This window comes from Pinus tabuliformis, chromosome X, assembly GCF_031772625.1.
Source record: "Pinus tabuliformis cultivar Carrire ecotype Pingquan chromosome X, CPIR1, whole genome shotgun sequence".
NCBI lineage: Eukaryota > Viridiplantae > Streptophyta > Pinopsida > Pinales > Pinaceae > Pinus > Pinus tabuliformis.
In genome coordinates, this window is record NC_142308.1 from 684,413,364 (window position 1) to 684,434,122 (window position 20,759).

Here is a 20,759-nt window from a genome sequence, read left to right on the forward strand (position 1 = left end):
GAAGACCTGGTGATTAACAGACACAACATGTGGAAGTATATATGTCGTCCTACTAAGATCAACACTATGTTTTTCTTATTGCAAAAAGAAATACATATTGGCTCCAAAAACATCTACCCAGATGCTATGGAGGCTAGATCCCACTACCATACTAACAGTCCTACAAAGTTTGAGGATACCATTGCACAATACAAAGCTTGACATCAATATGCAACCAAAAAATTACAAGTTGAAGTTATTGAGCTATATTTTCCTCAAAATCAAGCTTAATGTGTTTTGTCCTATTAGTCTTGTCTTATTAGGCTCTACCCATTTTTGTCCTACATGGGTTTTGTATTATTGTATTTGAAATAAAATATGCAAGTGGAAGTCCAAGAGTTAGTTGTGGAATATGAAAGGTAATTAGTTAGAGAAAACACAAAATAAGTAAAAGAGTCATGAGGGTAGCTCAAAGGTCACAAAGGGAGATGAAGGGTTTTCTTATTTGTTATAAATATACCCTCATAACTCAAGCAAAGGGCTTGGAAGTTTTGATTTGGAGCCTTGGCTTCTCTAGTCTAGCATAGGAGGAATACCATTCTCTGGAGAAACAAGTGTTGGCTTCATGTTCCACTATTGGGGCTAGTGTCTTATCAATGTAATTGTATGCTTGGAACTTTTAATTTATAATAAGAAGCTCAGAGATTACACGTCTTCATGCATATGTCGTGGATGTATTAATACTATTATTTATATATTTGCGATGTATGTTGTTTCATTTATGCTAATGAATATGAACTAATTTGTTTGATTTAGTATATATCTTGTTGAATGTGCGTTGTTTATGTTATTATTATCGATGTTAGTATTGTGAACTATTTTACAGGCTAACTAATGATTCTTTTGTATTGCTCACACCTCTATTCTAAGTTAGTACTATTAATTGCTTCTAAGTGATCACTTATTTCCCTTCAATGTGATGGAACCATTCATGCATTACATTTGATACTTCACAAATCTCATATACTTGCTATCACCAAAGCCATGTATATATCATTCTATGTGTTCATTGCAACCAAGGCACATATTTAAAATCATCACTTTTGGCAACCAGTCCTATTCCAATTGGTGCTCCTACTCCAAATAGTGTGGGGTCTAATTGGGAATTCACATTGGGGAGACCCCTTCCCTGTTGGCGGCTTCCAACACCGTCAACGAGTTTTTTGACACCAAAAGGAGGACCAGATGATAAGTTGAGTCCGTGAAGTCTATTTGTTTTTTTGTTGTTGTCATAAATGGATTCTTCCCATATCTTAACCCTAACATATTTTTCTAGACGTGAAAATCTAAAAGTGACCTAAGGGATAATTCATGACTTGTTGAATCTGAAATTTGATGGTGAGGGTGGAACAACCATTCTTCAACACACCCTCTACTTTCTTGAATTTTTCAACTCTCATGAAATTAATTGTGAGCATATTGCTTGTAGGTTTTTTTTTCTCACATTCGAAGCACACATCAAAAAATGGTGTTATACATTTTTGACTGCCTCTATTAATTCCTTCCAACATCTTGTCAAGGAGCTTCATCAAGCCTTTGACATATACAATTATGAAAGTGTGCATAAGAAAATTATTCATCTTAGAAAGAAACCTGATGAATCTATTGATGATTTTCATGATCGATTCGTTCACTTTTGATATGAGTTTTCTAAGGATGACATAGATTGGAATTTTATGAAAGAGAAATTTGAGTATCATGTTCATGTTTGTTTGAATCCATCCTAATCTGAATCCTTTGTAAGTATCCCAACATTTCTTGGTTATGGAGCTCTCAAAACTTCAAAAGAAGAGATCGTTGTTCCATGTGACTTTTCGTCTTCTTTCAATTCTTCATCAAATCAGTAAGCTCCATGCACCCAAGTCGAGGTTGGAGAACCTAATAATCAATTCATTGATCCATCACCATCTTCTCCTTCCCCTCATATTCAATATTTAAACTAAAGTCTCTATTTTTAATTTGATCTAATCAATGGCATTGTTTCTTCTTGACACATCTCTTATCATCCATAGGTTATTCCCTATGATCCTCTTGATCCCAAGCTATCTCATCAACCTACTACAACAAATTCTTCTAATTTTCAAGAGGATCAAGTCCCAAATGGAGTCAATGGAGACCAAGAAACTTGCGATATCCTTCACACTGACTATGTGTGGGATTTTAATTCTCAACAAGGATTTGCGATTAAAGATGATATTTCACATAATCTTTTCATTTCTTCTCCTTTCACCCATTGTCATAACATATTCATTCATTCTATCACACCTGACACATCTTTGGATGATTTGGTTTTCAATGGTATTGAATCTGATTGCATTCGGGGATGGTGGAATGTTGATTTTGGATTGAAAGAAGGTGAGAAAGAATCCACTCTTTATAATCTATCTCACCCCTCATTCAATAAATATGAAGAAACAAAGGATGTAACTTCATGTTTTCAATCAATCCCTCTCTATGATTCATCAGATCATGAGGAATCCTTTTTCTTGGATGAAAAATAAAACTCTGATCATGGATGTCTTAAGATATTCATTTACTCATCTAATAATGATTATGTGCTTTTAACTATAGATTATTCTAATCCACCAGTTTTTGATGATCTACCCTCTGATAGTTAACAACCATGCCAATCTTACGGGACACTTCAGCCGATGCTAATGGTTATGTCAGCATCTTGCGATCTTGATGGATGTTCCAAGCATGATCAGATTGGCACTCATCCTTGGGAGAACCCTCATGATTTGATTAGAAGTGTTGGAAATGAACTTATTCTTCAGCTTTAATATTCTTCACCTATTTACCATGATCCTATTGTTGAATGGTTGGAGGAATCCTACTTAGAAAGTCCCTTTGCTAAGAATAGGTTCTTAACTTTCTGCATGTTTTCCAAGATTGAAAGTTAGAATGTAGGATTTGGTATGAGAGTTCATTGCGATGTGTATGTTACGTTAGAAAAGTGTTTAGTAAATCCATTTTTATCATACTTTATGATTCATGTTTTGTGCCTTCGAATTTTGGAGCATGTCGCAATTTATGTTTCTTGTCTTACGTTTTTCTTGATAACCTTTCTCGTTTCTAATCCCCTTGCTAGTCTAGGTCAAGAGATTCTTCTTTGATTGCATTGGAAATTTCGCTTCACATAAGCCTGACCTATCTTTTGTTAGCCTAGGAGTAGGTTTAGTTTAGGATAGTTTATTTTATCATTTCCTTTCTTTTCATCTCGCACTTTTCTTTTCTTTCTTCATAATAAGCATTGTATGAAAGTCGTGTTTGGTTCTGAATAAGCATGGAAAAGTTTGAAAGGACATTGTACAACTATTAATGCTTGGTTATTTGTATGGGCCTTGTAGATTTTATTATATGATGCTTAGACACAAAATATGTTATTTCTTGAAGAGAAAATTTGTGCATCTGTGATGCTCAAATCTATAAATAAGATCTTCTTATTTAATCAAATTTTATGTTTTATCAGTTAACTTGTCAACTTGGTCGAGTAGAGAAAGGTGACGATGAAACTTTAAAAAGTGGAATGTATTTCAAATGTGTATATATATCCTTCTCTGAAGGGACAAACTCCTATGCTCCTAATATGTCAGGATCCCTCTTTCACCCTAATGAAATAATAAGTGTCGAAGCATATTTCTATAAATAAAATAAATAAAGGGTGAAAGAGGAGAAAGGCTTCCTGCGTAGTGAGGTGAAGCAAGAAACCTCATCGGGGTACTTTTCCGATTCGTTGGCAGTGAAGCAATTTTTGTGTTCCTGTAGTGACCCCGTCAGGGTATTGTCCAAACCTGCTGGTAGTGGAGCAACACTAGAGATGAAAACTAAGACTCTAACAATCCTTTCCACTTGCATATCTTTATTCTCACCCCTAATCGAAACAACCAAAGCTTGACTTTCTTTTGTTAGTGTGTCGTCGATGAAAAGAATGAAAGAAATTATATCTTTAAGTCGAGTTAAGTAAGGAATCTATGGTGATTGACAAAATGAACAATACTTCTTGAAGAGATAGACCTGGTTCATAGAGTTAGACCCATAGAGAGAAGTTGGAGTCCTATCAATGTGTCTCCAAGTGTTGTAGCTGCTACAACTGTGACAACCCTGGTGAAAATTCCATTTAATAAAATTTAATAAAGGAAAAATAAGACCATGAGTAACAGACACTTATTCCAAGTTGAATGTTGGGCAAGACATCCTAGTATGGGTGTTCATTTTAGTTTATTATGGCTAAGGAGACTGGAAAAGGCAAAGGCATTAAAAGGAAATAAGGCATTTTTGGCACATTTATTTATGAAAATAAATGTAATTAGGAGAAAACTAGGGTGAAAGGTCACAGGTTTCATGTGAGGAGTAAAATGAAGGAAAATAATGGAAAATGAAGAAAATAGAGGCCTCATTAATAAAAAGGCTTCTGAGGATCAGCTGGTAACTTCTGTCAGTTAATTTTTGGAGCTCTCTCATTATTCTCTCTCTCTCTCTCTCTCTCTCTCTCTCTCTCTCTCTCTCACTCTTGGACACTTAGAGTTTTCTTGGAGGACTCTAGCTTTGGAGAAAGGAAAGAAAAGCAAGTCAATGGGAAGGAAGGGAAGCTAGGTTCAAGGAAGGAAAAGAAGGATCAAGCAGCCCTCAGCCGGAATACTTGCAGGTAACATATTGCATGTGTGATTTCCTAGCTGGTTTTGACATGCATGGCTTTGCATGTTGGTGTATGGTTCTCTTTTTGTCGGTGGCATGGTTTTGCCAAGTTATGATAGTGGTTTTCAACCTAGCCTTCCTTTTCTGAATGCCATGGTGTCTTGGGATGTTTATCTCGGTTTTGAGCTTTCGATTTACCAGATGGATTTTAGAATCCAAGGCAGAGGTGGTGCTAAGGCCCTATAATATAGGCAATTTGTTTGTGCAGTTATCTATTTTGGGAATCTGCTTCTAAATTTTAGCATATGAATCACAAAGTATGGATTTTTGGGAGATTTTTTGCATATAAAGTCTGGTTTAGATCATGTTGCAGGAGTTTTCATGGTGAAGTTCTTAGAAGTAGCTTTCCAACAACATATCCAAAAGTCAAAACCTATGGCCCACTCCGAACTTAAATATTATTTCACCCTACATTGAGATATGTGCGAAGTCAAATCAATGGTTATTGGTTAATTCTGGACCCTAACTAGGGGGGTCCGAAAATTTGTTTTCAAATTTACTGACTTTTACAGTGGTCAGCTCTTGCTGCACTCCACACACCCCTTCCTAAAAACCATTTACTACCTACCCCCTCCGCAAAAACCATTTTTCCTATACATTTAAATTATGGTAGAAATACATTTAAATTGTGGCAGGAAAGTATATAAAGGGAAATTTCATATCTTATGAAATATGTTTACGAATGGAGGATGAGTCAAATGTGACTGAGGTGAAATGAAATTTATAGGTCATAAATTTACAGGTGCAAGTAAATGAAGTTACATGTGAAATAAAGTTTTGGCTAGAAAGTATATAAAGAAATGTTTCATACATATATGAAATATTTTTATGGATGCGTTGCAGGTGAAAGAAAAAGGAAAGCAACAACACATGGTTTTGGTAATCCATGAGAAATAAAAACAACACATGGTTTCAAAATCCATGGGAAGAGAAAACAAGCCATGGATTTAGAAAACAAGCCATGGATTTTGGAAACAACTCATGGGTTTGAAGACAAGATGGTTTTATAAATCATTCAAATATATACTTTGAAATTTGAATTATGAATTTCATAAAAATATTTGGAATTATTATTTGAAATAAATTATTTTTTCTTCTTCCAAATATCTTTGTGACAAAATAAAGTATTCAAAGGATGATAAAAATAAAAATGATAGAAATAGAACTCAAAGGCAGAGCAATCAGATTAAGAGGGAAATTAGCTGATTTTGTGAAGACAGTTTCAACCTTTTTTCATATTTCAAGGGCATGAAGATTAGTCTAAGACACCTAGCAGCAGAAGATCAGGAGATTGAGGACCAATTTGCAGATTTACAACATTCAGAAAACCAATTCCAGATTTTAATGAACAGTTCAATATTTCCAATAGATAATTTGGAGATATTATGTTATTTTTAGTTTATTATTTAGATTTTTCCAGAAGTTGTTAGAGAATATTTTGTAATCAGGTCTTTTTTTGGGAATCTGATATTAACTTAGCAGAAATTCTATAAATATGTTGTAATAAGACTTAGAATGGGTTGGGACTTGAATGAAGAAATAGACTTTTGATGTAAAGTTGTTCACTATGCTCAAGTGGACCAATTTTCAGTAATACAGAAAACTTTTTCAAGATTCCTGTGTCAGACTTATTGGTGAAGTTATCTTCTCTTTTTAATGTGTTCTTCTTTTTCAATTCATATGTTTCTCTTATTCATTTTGTTCAAAGAAAAATAAGAATCTGAATTTGTTTCAGTACACTCAAATATGGCTTCTGAACAAAGTTAATGTTTTCAACTAAAATTAAACACTTGAATTCTGTTGTAGCAGATACAACCACCCTCCAAAATTTTTCCTTAGCTTCGTTTTGGAGCCTCCCTACAAACCTTTCATAACAACATGGCTTGCCTTGTCAAGTACACAAGCTTTAGTGATTTTCTTGCAGAATGACAACCTATCCATCAAGGTTTGTTTCATCCCCCTCATAGGATGTTTCTCCGAACTTGGTCTAGCTATAGGTTGAGCATCTCCCTCAAGAAATTGTGTAATTCTGGAGGGCAACCAACCTTCCCTCTAGAAATTGTGCAATTTTGTCTAGTAGCCTACTGGGCTCTAGAATTGCGAAAATGTACCTGTCACTGTTCACTAGAAAAATTGTGCAATTTCTCCCAAAAAGGACTTCTTAGCCCAAAATTTGAGCAATTCTAGGCAACAGTCAGTTGCTCTGCCTAGAAATTGCGCAATCCCTCTGGGAAACTAGGCCACTCCCTCCCAAAAATGTGCATTTTTCCCCCTCAGCTAAGCTGACCGATGCATGTGCCTTCAGGTTGACCGGTTCCCTTCGGGACCGAGCAAAATTGATTTGCATGCATGCACTGCTTCTCCCAAGGCAGCATGCAAAGGCAACCCTTGTTTCAGGGATCTATTTTTAGCAGTTGGAGGTTACATGTAAGGATCATTTTAGAAACCTCCCGCCAAGTGTCGCTTTTCCTAGATTTGTGGAATGCGCGTCACAAACTCGAGTCTATTGAAACTCATCAACCAGACACTACCAGGCTCATTCCTCACGTCGACCTTGCAGCTTTGACATCCCACATTGCAACTAAGATTCTTCGGCACATTCAACTCAATTGTCTTGGGGTAAGCCCGCCTTTCATGTCTTGCATTGCATTTCTGTCGCTTTTTGTGTGAGTGTTGTCTGCTTGATTTCAGTGAATGCTTGCTGTCATTTTGATGTATGTTAGCTTGTATAAGCATAATTTCAGTTTTCACTCGCATCTCACTACTGTCGCATGCATGCCACTGTTTTGCACGAATGATCACCGTTGCAGTGACTCGCTTCACATACATGCATGCTTTCCCATTTTCTGAATCCTGCACTTGCTATTTTCATGTATGATCATTCACTCTTGTTTGCACTCATATCACCATGCATTCAAACTTCTCATGTTTTTAGTCACCCGTCAGCCAGACTAGGCTGTCTTGGCTCGGACTGTGCCTTTCCCGGCTAGCACTACGCATTTTCGGAAGCGAAGGCTTTGCCTTCCCACCAAAATTTGTGCAATCATATCCCAACATTGACCTCCAGGCTTGCATTATGAAATTCTTGGAGGGAGTGTCTTGTTGGCCCCAGAAACTGCACAATGTAGTTTGCTGGTTGCATGTCACTACTGACTGAAATTGGGCATTGTGTAGTTTCAGTCCTCAACAGGCTAGGATGGATTGTGCATTACAAAGTTCCAGTAGTCAATCAGCCTCTTGACATCCCGAACTATGCCTTGCGCAATTTGGCAGTTGGTCTCCGACCTCCCAGCGGAAATTGTGCAACCTTCACGATCAATCACGCAGGTATGTTGCAAGTCAGTACTCAAGTTTGTTTTGGTTTCCAACTGACAGATTGCTTGCCATGAGTGTTTCTATGTCTCTAGGCATCACAGGTGTTCGTTTGTCTCTCAGCAGCACAAGTACAATGGCCTTTAAGAGAGCAGAGTCAAAGAACATCGTTAATAGCACAACTGGGGATGCAGTCGATCAAGTGTCCATGAACTTGCCTATCTATGAAGACATCAAGTTGTTCATGGACAAGGATAGTAATGTGAATGACAATGGCATCATAGTAAGTAGCACCATCAACAATAGGAGAAGGAATCACACCTGCATGCGACGAATGCACGAGGAAGTTTGTTGACAACATAGAGTCAAAGCAAAGCTGCAAGTTCAAAGCCGATCCACTCATGATGAAAGCAACTTTGGAGGTTGAGGCTATGAGGTGACGGCACGACATGAAGATCGTACGAAGGTAGAGAAAGGAACAAAGAAGGAGTTTCATGCACTGAAGTAGCAACTCAAGGAAGAACAGGAGCTACACAGATGAGAGAATGATTTGTAGTAGGAACATGTACAACAGGGGGCGCAACATGCAAAGACAGATGAAACTGTGCCTGTACAAGTTATGGATTCATCCCAGTAGCTGGCATGGAGCAAATGAGGTAAGAAATGTTTTTTATTGCATGCAAGGGAATTCAACAACATGCATGTCATTATGCAGACACATGTGATCCCACCCATTTGGCACACTCACCTAGGCAAAGACAAGAAGCAAGTCCAACTGGAGTTGAACATGTATTTTGACAAATTGATGTGCACAACCACCAAAAAATGCTTGGGAGATCAATGAATACACTATGCCTCAACATGTTTCCATTCCGGTTGCACCTAGGATGGCCATGTGCATGCTATCATAGGAGTTGGATAGAGGAGCCATATCAGTGTACCCAGATGCAATAGACGAAAGAGTTCTCTTCAGCAAGATGTCACCATTGAGCGCACAAACACCATCATGGATGAACAAGCTTGGCATTAGTTCACCACCATCGACCATCACAAGGATGTCAAAGAGCTAGTCTCACCACAATGGTCTGAGTGTTAGTGATGTCTTGCATGGCTTTCCCAAGCCATTTTGTCTCACATGGATACATGTGAAGATTGTATGTAACGTCTTGTCAAGTGTAAGTTCAAGTGTCGATAGTTGGATGTAATAGTCATAGAGTAGATGAACAGTCATGAGGGTAGATGAACTGTCACAAATGGGAATGTCAAGGGCCACCCCACCCTTTGCTATAAATAGTCCCTCATAACTCTTTGTACAAGATTTTTTGGTCAGCTAAGCTTCAATAGGAGTATCTTAGAGAAAGATTGGATAGTATTGTAACACACCTTGTCTTCTCCACTACACAAAGCTAGTATATCTCTTTGGAGGAGCAGGTAGTTGTGGCTGTAACGTTCCACTATTGGAACTAGTGGTTGGACATGGATGTATTATATGATTGAAACTTACACTTCTTAATATAACAGAGCCAACACATTTTCATGCATATGTTGTTATTTTAGTTGGATTATTCTGGTTGCTGTAGCAATGTATGTTATTTAACTTATGCATTTGTGTATGAACTATTTTGTAGGCAATTGTATAAAGGTTGTTTGCTAATGTTTTGTTGGCTTAACCATCAATTTTGATTGCTCGCTATCTTGCTTTCCAGCTGGTGATGCATATTTTCTCGTGTGTTCCCTTCCAAGCCGAGTACTATTACAGGTTTCAAAGGGGTGCACTCACCTCACTCTCTGTGTGTTAGAACCTCTCATGCACTGAAGCAGGGTTACCCCTGCTTTACCCACAATATGCATAAACCATTTTCTGCCTAGGAATTTATATGACCAATCAGTCAAGTTTTCATTAATGGTGATGGTTAAGGTCCCTTTCATTAGAATTCAAGCAGAAACATATTAATAGACTAACCCAAAGTCTAAACCCTCGTTAACGTTTTCTTTGGGACTTGAGCACCCCTCATAAGCCTTTGTAAATCCTATGACTGCACATATAACTCTTCCCACTCTTTAACATTGGTTATATATGATTAACTCATAAAACCTTCTTATCACACCTTATTTCTATTTTAATGCTTTATAATAGAAATGTGTTAGTAACATGCATAACATACCTTTTCCGCCAATCCTCGGTCTCTGCACATTTACCAAGATTACCTTTATCGCTATCGCAATATTGGGTTCTCTATGGTCACACTACATATATGCTCTTATCACCCCTCCAACTCCGATATGCGACTATCGGGAGCATTTAAATAATGCTTAAGCCTTAAAAGACTCACACAACACTTTAACGGAATACAAAGGAATTACATTGTAATTCCACTCCGAACCCATAACTGGAATTCAAATATTGTAGACCCACATATATAATTATCGTCGTGTTCGTCGACTCAGAAGCTTTTTTGTTGCGCTACTCCTCCTCCAATCTTCGATCTCTAATGCCTTCGATAGCCGATTTTCTCGCTCTCTGATCAACGCTTATCACTGTTAGCTATCGCTATTGCATCGTCCTTGCACTTGACTCTTCCACTTTAAAACTCCGATCCGATGTGTATTTCGGACTCGATGGGTTCTAGGTCACATTCGATAAGATTTTGGGTCTGGCTATGCATCGCATGTTGCAATCGCTTCCTCCCTTTGAAAGATTGCGATGCGATCTTGATTGTTTTACCCTTGCGATTTAATCTCGGCCATTGATCTATTAGATCTAACGGTTGTTTTCCAATGATACTTTACTCCTCCGCTATTATGTTTTCTTATGATTTTATGCTATCTCTTTAGCGTTTCTGTGGTTCCAGTTTCTTCAAGGTTTCGAACTTTCTACTGTTTTACTGCACAATTCCTCCTGAGCTTTGGCTTTGATCCGTCTAATGGTTTCAACGATCCATTATGATCCTCCTCATCATGTTCCTCTCTGTGTAATCATCGAACTCTGCCTGCAACTCTCTATTACACAGAATATGATAATTCATTCATTCATCATTCGCTATTTGATAACACACTTATACAAATTAGAATTTGAATCTCTATGCATATATATCTATATATATCTATATATATATATATATATATATATATATATATATATATATATATATATATATATATATATATATATATATATATATATATATATATCAACAAACAATCACATAATGAGACTCTTTGTCTCTCCTTGGTCTGATCTTCTAATTTAATGGCCTATGTTCATTATCTGCCCGTAGGCTTACAAACACTAGCTAAATGTCTAACTGTCTCTCTCTTTCTCTCTGTCTACCACTTTCTATGCCCTTTAGGCTTACATTTATACAAAAAGGAATTCTAAAACCAATTCCTAGTTTAGATCCATAAGCTTCTCAACAAAATCCTAAAATCTCTTTTTCATCCCTAAGGATTCTCTCAAATCCACAAAATCATGAACTACCTCCTAATCTGGATTTTACAATGAATTCTCAAATCCCTCAATTCTCTCAACTATCCTAAGTCTCTCATGTTCTCCTACATTCGAGAACATTTACACTTATGCCTCACAATATTCAATTAATTCCTATTCTCATTAAAATCACGCAAAACATTAAATAATTACATTAATTCAATACTTAGAAAACCACCTTTCTTGAAACATAAGAACCCCTATGTCTACTAGAATACAATAATGATGTTGAGCTGAAGGCTCCTGCATCAAACTCCCAAAGTAATAAAATTTCTGACCACCTGGTCATAAGTCTGGATAATTGATTCCTCCTCGATCCCAGACTTTATTTTGTAATCTGTCTTTGCTTGTCCATTGTTCTATTACTGTTGTTGTCTGTTGTTGTTATCTAGGTCTCCATACCTTATGCTATAATGCTCCACTTGCCATGCTCTCATGGTGTACGGTTGTCTTCCTCTTGTTGTCACTCCTTTCCTTTCTTGATGTTATCTTCTTTTAAGATACTTTCATCAGTAATCTTCTTATCAGTTCAATTTCTCTATCCAGTATATCCTCGGTTTGCTGATTGTTTTCATCTCTTGATTGATGAACTCTCCTTTTTTCTTGTTCTTCACTTATTCTGATCACCTCCTTTTCATCCTTACCCTCTTCTTTATTGTTATCTTGCACCTTTTTAGCTGCTGCTATATTGGCTTTCTGAACAATTTTTTGCTTCTGTTTTCTGCACTTGTCAACTTCTTCTTGATTATTATTTATGACAACTTCTTTGTCATCCTTCTTCAGCAATTTATCCTGAACACTTATCCTCTACTCTTCTAACTTCCTCCTTTGAAAGTATAATTCTCTATATAACTCAATGATTTTACTTGGAGTAAACTTTAGAAATTTTACACAGTCTCCTATTTCTTCATTTGTTATTGACCCGTCATCACATGGTCCTTCTTCCTCTGCTAAATCTTTCTTAACATCCTTCAGTAGATGTCCTTCCTCTTCTTCTTTCATTTGGTTGTCCACTTGTGCCAAATATGTTCCAGTTTTGGCAACAAAATCTTCAATTATAAGACAATCATTATTGTACAAAATATAAGGCTTTTGTACCTCTTCTTCCTTTGGAAACACTTTTGTATGCTTCTCGGATCTCTCTTTTTCTATCAGCACATCAGTATGTTGATTCCAACTCAAAGAACTCTTGAGACTGTCAGCTAGTCTCTCCTTCTCATCATTTGTTTCAATGATGTCTTTCAGCACTTGTCCACTGTAGTGAACTCATTCTTTTCCAGTCTCCTTGTCATATTGTGCTTCAAAACTTTCATCTCCTGGAAGGTATTATTTCATGTTTTTGATAAATTTAAAGGACTGCCTATCTTCTAAACCTACAATCATACACAAATCATTAATTTTAAAAATACAATACCTTTCGGTCTCATTTGAAAATTCAATCATCAAGTCTTCTGGCTGCTTTGAATCATTCATATGATCCAACTCCTCTGGCTCTTCATCACTTTCAAAAATTAATGGTCCACGTTCAGGTTCACATATCAAAACTTCAACACCTTCTTCAACATCTTCCTTTTGTTGTAGCTCAACTATTTCGAGCTTCTCTATAATCTATTAAAGTTCCCTTATCTCCTTTATTAACTGCATATTCACTTGTTGATTCCTCTTCTCTTGTAGCCTCTGCCACTTCACTTTCTTTCTCATGACATAACCATATTTATGGTCCATCTCAATTCACTACAACATTTCCATTAATACTTCAAGATGAACTGCTATCTCAGCCTTCTCCCTCTCATATTCTTCTTTACTTAATTGTCTTTGTATGCCATTTGCCTTGGAATCTCCTTTCTTCTGTCCTTGGCTGTGGTTTCTTTCAGAAACTTTTTTATGAATGTCACTAGTCATCATCCTCTCCATCTCTATGAGTTCTCACTCACTCACTATGAGCTGCACTAAAGCCTCTACAAAAACAAGTATGTCCTGCTACCACTTACCTCACCAAGCTCTCATCTGTACTTGGTCTTTTGGCAAGCAATTGGTTCTCTATCTTTGGAACCTCCTTTCAGCACTCCTCTCTGCTCCTTCTAGGCTTTAATTCATCTACACCTCTTAAGAACACAACTGTCCTCTTTATCCAATATCTGTTGGAATTGTTCAAGGTTTTGCCACATTCTTCTTTCAGTTAGAAACTCTTACCAGCTTCCTTTACCTCTTAGCAATTCTACCCACATCTTTTGTGGAATTGTCTTTGTGCGCTGCAACAATACCTTTGTAATAACAAGTCTCATTATTGCTACATATGACTCACTATGCTTCTCTCCTCTGAGCTTAGTCTATTGGCATTTCTCTAGTTCTTTCCTTTGGACCAATTGAGCACTCCTCACTCTAGGTTGTTGCAATCTTCTCACCTTCCTCTGTTGCTACCTGTGCATCAATATAAAAACCACAACTCTCCAATCCTCAATTCAAATTAAAATAAGAACATATCACCTCACCTTTAAGATCTCTGTCTGATCTTGTCCTCCCATTCACCTACACTTTTGAATGGACTGTTCTTTCTACTAGTCTTCAGCTGTATCTTCAAACTCTATTACTTCAAGAACTTACAAACATCCCTCTTACAGTTTAACTATTATAATCCTTCTCTAAATATCATTCATTCAATATCTACTAATCATTAGAAAAATTTTCATACTTTCACCTACCTTTAGGATCTCACCACTCCTGCGAATCTATTTCAGCAGATATTTATGCTTCCAGTGCACAAATTTTCAATATTCAGCCATTGTCAATCAGATTTAGAATCTGATTCTTTATTTCAATCTTTCAGCTTTATCTTTTCAAAGCTTTAACTATCGGCAAAAATTTCTCCTTTACTGAGTTTTCTTCCATTACTGCTTCTTAAGACTTGATATTCTTTTGCTGAGATACTTCATTAGCTACAACTATCAATCTTCAATCTATTTCTTTATCTAGCAAAACTCAAATCAGAGATAAATAAAACAATACCTGCATGGTTTCGTAAGCAGTCTCCATCCACTCTTCACATTCGAGTGAATCTCCATTCTTCAAAACATCGTTGTGGATTCTTTATGCTTCTGCAGTCTATTCTTAATTCTTACTCACCTGCCTCTAATAACTTAAAGGTTCTTCTCCAATTTCAATTTCAAACATTTCAAAATTCCAACTATACAGATTCATTGGCATAAATCATTTGCTCTACTTTCTCAAAATCTGAACATTCTATCAAAATGCAGAAATATCAAGATTAGTGTTCCTCTTACCAATATCCCAGCTTTACTTTGGTTGCTTTGTTGTCAGATTAGAATCTGATCTCCCTTGCCTACATACACATCTTTCCACATATCTTTGTTCTAAATTCTTCCAAATAAACTTTCACACATAATTTCTTGTTCAACTCTTATACTAAATGACACAGGGTTACCCCTACTTTACCCATAGTATGCATAAACCATTTTCTGGCCAGGAATTTATATGACCACTTGGTCAAGTTTTCATTAATGGTGATGGTTAAGGCCCCTTTCATTGTAATTCATGTGGAAACATATTAATAGACCAACCCAAAGTCTAAACCCTCGTTAACTTTTTCATCAAGACTCAAGCACCCCTCATATTCCTTTGTAAATCCTATGACCTCTCATATAACTCTTCCCACTCTTTAACATTGGTTATATATTATTAACTCATAAAACCTTCTTATCGCGCCTTATTTCTATTATAATAGAAATGCACTAGTAACATACATAACATACCTTTTCCACCAATCCTTGGTCTCTGCACATTTACAGATATTACCTTTATCACTATCACAATATCGGGTTCTTTGCGGTCACACTACATATATGCTCTTATCACCCCTCCGACTCTAATATGCAACTATCGGGAGAATTTAAATAATGCTTAAGTCTTAAAAGACTCACACAACACTTTAATAGAATACAAAGGAATTACATTGTAATTCCACTCCGAACCACATAACCGGACTTCAAATATTGTAGACCCACATATATAATTATCGTCAAGTCCATCGACTCCAAAGCTTTTCCGTTGCGCTACTCCTCCTCCGATCTCTGATCTCCGATGCCTCCAATCGTTGATCTGCCCAATCTCCGATCAACACTTATCACTATCGGCTATCGCTATTGCACCGTCCTTGCACTTGAATCTTCCACTTTAAAACTCTGATCCGATATGTATTTCGGAATCGATGGGTTCTAGGTCACATTCAATAAGATTTTGGGTCTGTCTATGCATCGCATGTCGCAATCACTTCCTCCCTTTGAAAGATTGTGATGCGATCCCAATTGTTTTACCCTTGCGATTTAATCATGGTGGTTGATCTGTTAGATCTAACGGTTGCTGTTCAACGATACTTTACTCCTCTGCTATTTTGTTTTCTTATGATTTTACGCTATCTCTACAGTGTTTTTGTGGTTCTAGTTTCTTCAAGGTTTCGACCTTTCTACTATTTTACTGCGCAATTCCTCCTGAGCTTTGGCTTTGATCCATCTAATGGATTCAACGATCCATTATGATCCTCCTCGTCATGTTCCTCTTTGTGTAAATGTCGAACTCTGCCTACAACTATCTGTTCACAAAATATGATAATTCATTCATTCATCATTCAATATTCGATAACACACTTATACAAAGTGGAATTTGAATCTCTGTGCATATATATATATATATATATATATATATATATAAACAATCACATAATGAGACTCTTTGTCTCTCCTCGGCCTGATCTTCTAGTTTAATGGCCTCTATTCATTATCTTCCCGTAGGCTTACAAACACTAGCTAAATGTCTAACTCTCTCTCTTTGTCTTTGTCTACCCCTGTCTATGCTTTTAAAGCTTACATTTATAAAAAAAGGAATTCTAAAACCAATTCCTGGTTTAGATCCATAATCTTCTCAACAAAATCCTAAAATCTCTTTTTTATCCCTAAGGATTCTCTCAAATCCACAAAATCATGAACTACCTGCTAATTTGGATTTTACAATCAATTCTCAAATCCCTCAGTTCTCTCAACTATCCTAAGTCTCTCATGTTCTCCTACATTCGAGAACATTTACAATTATGCCTCACAATATTCAATTAATTACTGTTCTCATTAAAATCACTCAAAACATTAAATAGTTACATTAATTCAATACTTAGAAAACCAACTTCCTCGAAACACAAGAGCCCCTATGTCTACTAGAATACAATAATGATGTTGAGTTGAATGCTCCTACATCATGCACCTTCCTTGACTCGTTGCAGTTGTCACACCCTTTCTACCAATAGGGGCATCTTACTTGCCTCTATGCAAAACTGCAGTCAAGACATTACCATACGACCCATTGCTGGGACTCCTACACCAAACCGTTTGAGGTCTAATTGGGACTTCTTACCGAGGAGGTCCCTTGACATGTTGGTGGGTCCAGCACCGTCAACATTTATGGTGCTAGAAGGAGGGCCAGATGACAAGCTGAGCCCTCATAATATGTTTTGAATTTTCAAACATCTATCATGGAGTTTGTTAGTTCTCCCTCTAACATGTCTGTCCAACGAACATATCTTTCACATCGAGAGGGAGTTCTAGGATCGCTTGTCACAAATCACGTATGATGGTGAAGGTGAAGTGGCCTAGCCTGAGCACTTAGATGACTTCCATGCTCTCATGGATGGCATGGAAGATTTTAATGAAACAAAGGTCTATTTGCTGCTCGCACACACACTTCGCGACCACCCATCACAATGGTGTGGCACACTACCTCATAATTCCATGCACTCATTCAAGTAGTTCAGCGACCTAATCGAATCTGTTTTCCACCATTTTGATCCTCAAGTACTTGATAAAAAAATTGTTAAAACAACAGAAGGCCTCACACGAATCACTTGTGGAGTTTTCAGAGTGCTTTCGTCTATTCATATTTGAAGCCTCGAAAATTCATATGAAATTCCAATATCTCATGGACAGATTTGAATATTTCCTTATCCAATCTGTCAATCCCAAGTAGAAGTTCAAGCTCAAACCTCACTCAACATACTTTCATGATGGAGTTGCGAAATCACAGATGGACATAGTCATTGTCACAAGTGACTGTCTGTCGTCCCCTCATCAAACAACTCCACCATTGCAGAGTGATGTGGGAGAGAATGAACACACATCTGTTCAACCGTCACATCCTCCCGACATCGCTCCTTCCTATGTTCGCATAATCTTGTTTGGGAATCCCATGGGTTATCACATGTATTTCGTACCTCAACCTCTGTCCTCGTATTCTGGTCATCCTCTAGATTGCACTATCTTGTGTTCTTCCATTCCAGACTCTACACCCATTTTGAACGAGGATCAATCTATCAAGGGAGTTGGTGTTGCATAACCAACATGCACTATCATTCACGAAGAGTATGAATAGGAGCTTGAACATCCACCAGCAGTAGAGGACCATCCCTGTGTGTCCGTACCTCCTCCATTTTTTCCTGACCTCCTTGCTGATCCTACCATCCTAGATTTTTCATGTGTATCTCCACCCATGAAAGCACCCATTGTTGATCATTCGTAGGACACACCGGATGTCAGTCCATCATCTGAAAACAGAGAGGACCAATCATTCTTTGAACAACCACTTAATTTTTCATCTATATTTTTTGAAAATGTAGAGGATGAACATTCTTGCTTCTCATCTATCCCTCTATGCAATTCATCAAATCATGAGGATGCCGATCAACATCCTAAGTTTTCTGATCTTGGTTGTCATGATCTCTTTACCTCATCATCCAATCATGATGTTGATTCACTCATTGTTAATCCATCTAAGTAAATGGTCTACGATGATCCATTTGTCAATGAAGTCAAAACCATGTAGATTGTCGAGGCACTTCAGCCTGAGTTGATGGTTATGTCAGGCTCTAGTTGTCCTAAGGCTGGCTTCACTTCTGATCAGGAAATTGTTCAAACATGAAAGACTCCTCATCACTCATCTATATGCATTGAAGATCAATTTAACACTCATATTTCACTTCCTCCACTCGAACTACATGATTCCATTGCTCATTCATTGGAGGAATATTACTCAACAAGCACACTTACACAATGCAAGTGGTTTACCTTCCTCATGTGTGCTTGCATGTCACAGTCAAGAGTGTTCATGTGCTTAACATCTGCACGTAGTGTCACACAACATCATGGTATGTCCACAGACTGCATGTCATTCTCTTTCACTCATTTTTGTTCTATGGACGCTTGTAAGCTTGGAGTGTGTCTGTCTTCATTGTTATATCCTTCATGTATTCTAGTTTTCACAGTTGTGTTGTTCGCGAACCATGCCTTCACGAACATGGGTCAACTAGTGCACCAGTGGTTGCATTGGAAGTATCACTTCACGTCATCAGGCCCATGCACTGTTATTTTAGGAGTAGGAGTAGTGTTTTCTTTTTGAGTTGTTTGCTTGCATGCATGTTTACTTCTTTCTTTGTGTGTTTGTTTGTTTGCATGTTTGTTTGCTTACTCACTTTACTTCTGTGTTTGCTTCTGCTCCTTACTTTGCTTTTGGTTTGTTTTCTTTTTATTGTTCGTAGGTTAGTTTCACATGAAACCATGCATGACTCTTGAAACAAGCTGGGGAAAGTACAATAGGCCTTGTGCAACTATCACTACTTGGTTATCTGTCATCCTGCCTCTGTATGAAGAACTTGTTACTTTTAGTCCATGATACATCGATGGAAAATACGTAATGTTCGAAGTGAACCTTGGTGAAAACACAAGGTTTGCATGCTAACTAGTGTCACTTACTCTAGTCGATTGTTTTTGGGTCAACCCTTGGTAGCTCAGTAAAGTAGAGTAAGGTGAGGGGGAAAACCTTAACAAGCAGGTTAGAGGTATCTAATAAACTACTTCTCTGAAGGAACAACCTCTTCTACTCTCAATAAATTGGGATCCCTCTTCCATCTCTAAAATGAATAAATGCTATGCATAGTTATGAAAAATGAAAAAATGAAAAGTGAAAGATTTCAAAAAATGAAAAATGAATAAGGTGAAAGAAGAGAAAGGCTTCCTGCGCAGAGAGGTGATGCAAGTAACTCCGCTGGGGTACTCACTAGGCTCGCCGGCAGCAGAGCGATGCTTTGTTCCTGCATGACTCTGTCGAGGTACTGTTGAGGCCTATTGGCAGCGGAGCAACACCAGAGATGAAACTAAGACTTTGATGACTATACTGCTTGTGCACCAATATACCCCTCAACCCCAATTGAAACAACTGTGTTGACTTGGATTGGAATTTGTGTCAATCAACCAATATCTTGGAATATGCTACATCTTACAATTAAGTAGTGTAGAAACCAAGACGAACTGAGAACTGAACAATACTTCCGGAGGTGTTAGACTTGATTTTCACTAACAAAGCCCATTAAGAGAGCTGGAGTTCTACCAGTGTGTCACCAAGTGTTGTAGTGGCTATAACCACCCTCCAAAAATTTTCCTTAGCTTCATTTTTGAGCCTCCCTACCAACCTTTCACGACAACATGTCTTGCCTTGTCAAGTACATAAGCTTTAGTGATTTTCTTGCAGAAAGACAATCAGTCCATCAAAGCTTGTTGCATCCCCCTCGCAGGTTGTTTCTTTGGACTTAGTCCAGTTGCAGGCTGAGAAGATCCCTAAAGAAATTACGCAATTCTGGAGGGAAACCAACCTTCCCTTTAGAAATTGTGCAATTATGTCTGGCAGCCTGTTGGGCTCCAGAATTGCACAAATTTTCCTGTCACTGTTCAGTGGAAAAATTGCACAATTCCTCCCAGCAGGAATGCTCAGCCCAAAAATTGTGTAATTCTTGGCAGCACTCAACTGCTCTACCCAGAAATTACGCAATCCCTCTAGGAAGCCAGCCCAGCTCCCTCCCAGAAATGCGAATTTTTTCCCCTCAGCTAAGCAAACTGATGCATGTGCCTTCAAGTTGACAAGTTCCCTTTGGGATCGAGCAATTGATTTGCATGCATGGACTGCTTCTCCCAAGGTAGCATGAAAAGGAATCCCTTGTTTCAAGGATCTATTTTTACCAGCTGGACGTTACATGCAAGGATCATTTCTGAAACCTCCCACCAAGTGTTGCTTTTCTAATATTTGTTTCATGCATGTCACAACCCCGAGTCTATCAAAATTCATCAACCGGACTCTACTTAGCTGATTCCTCACATCGAACTTATAGCTCTAACAT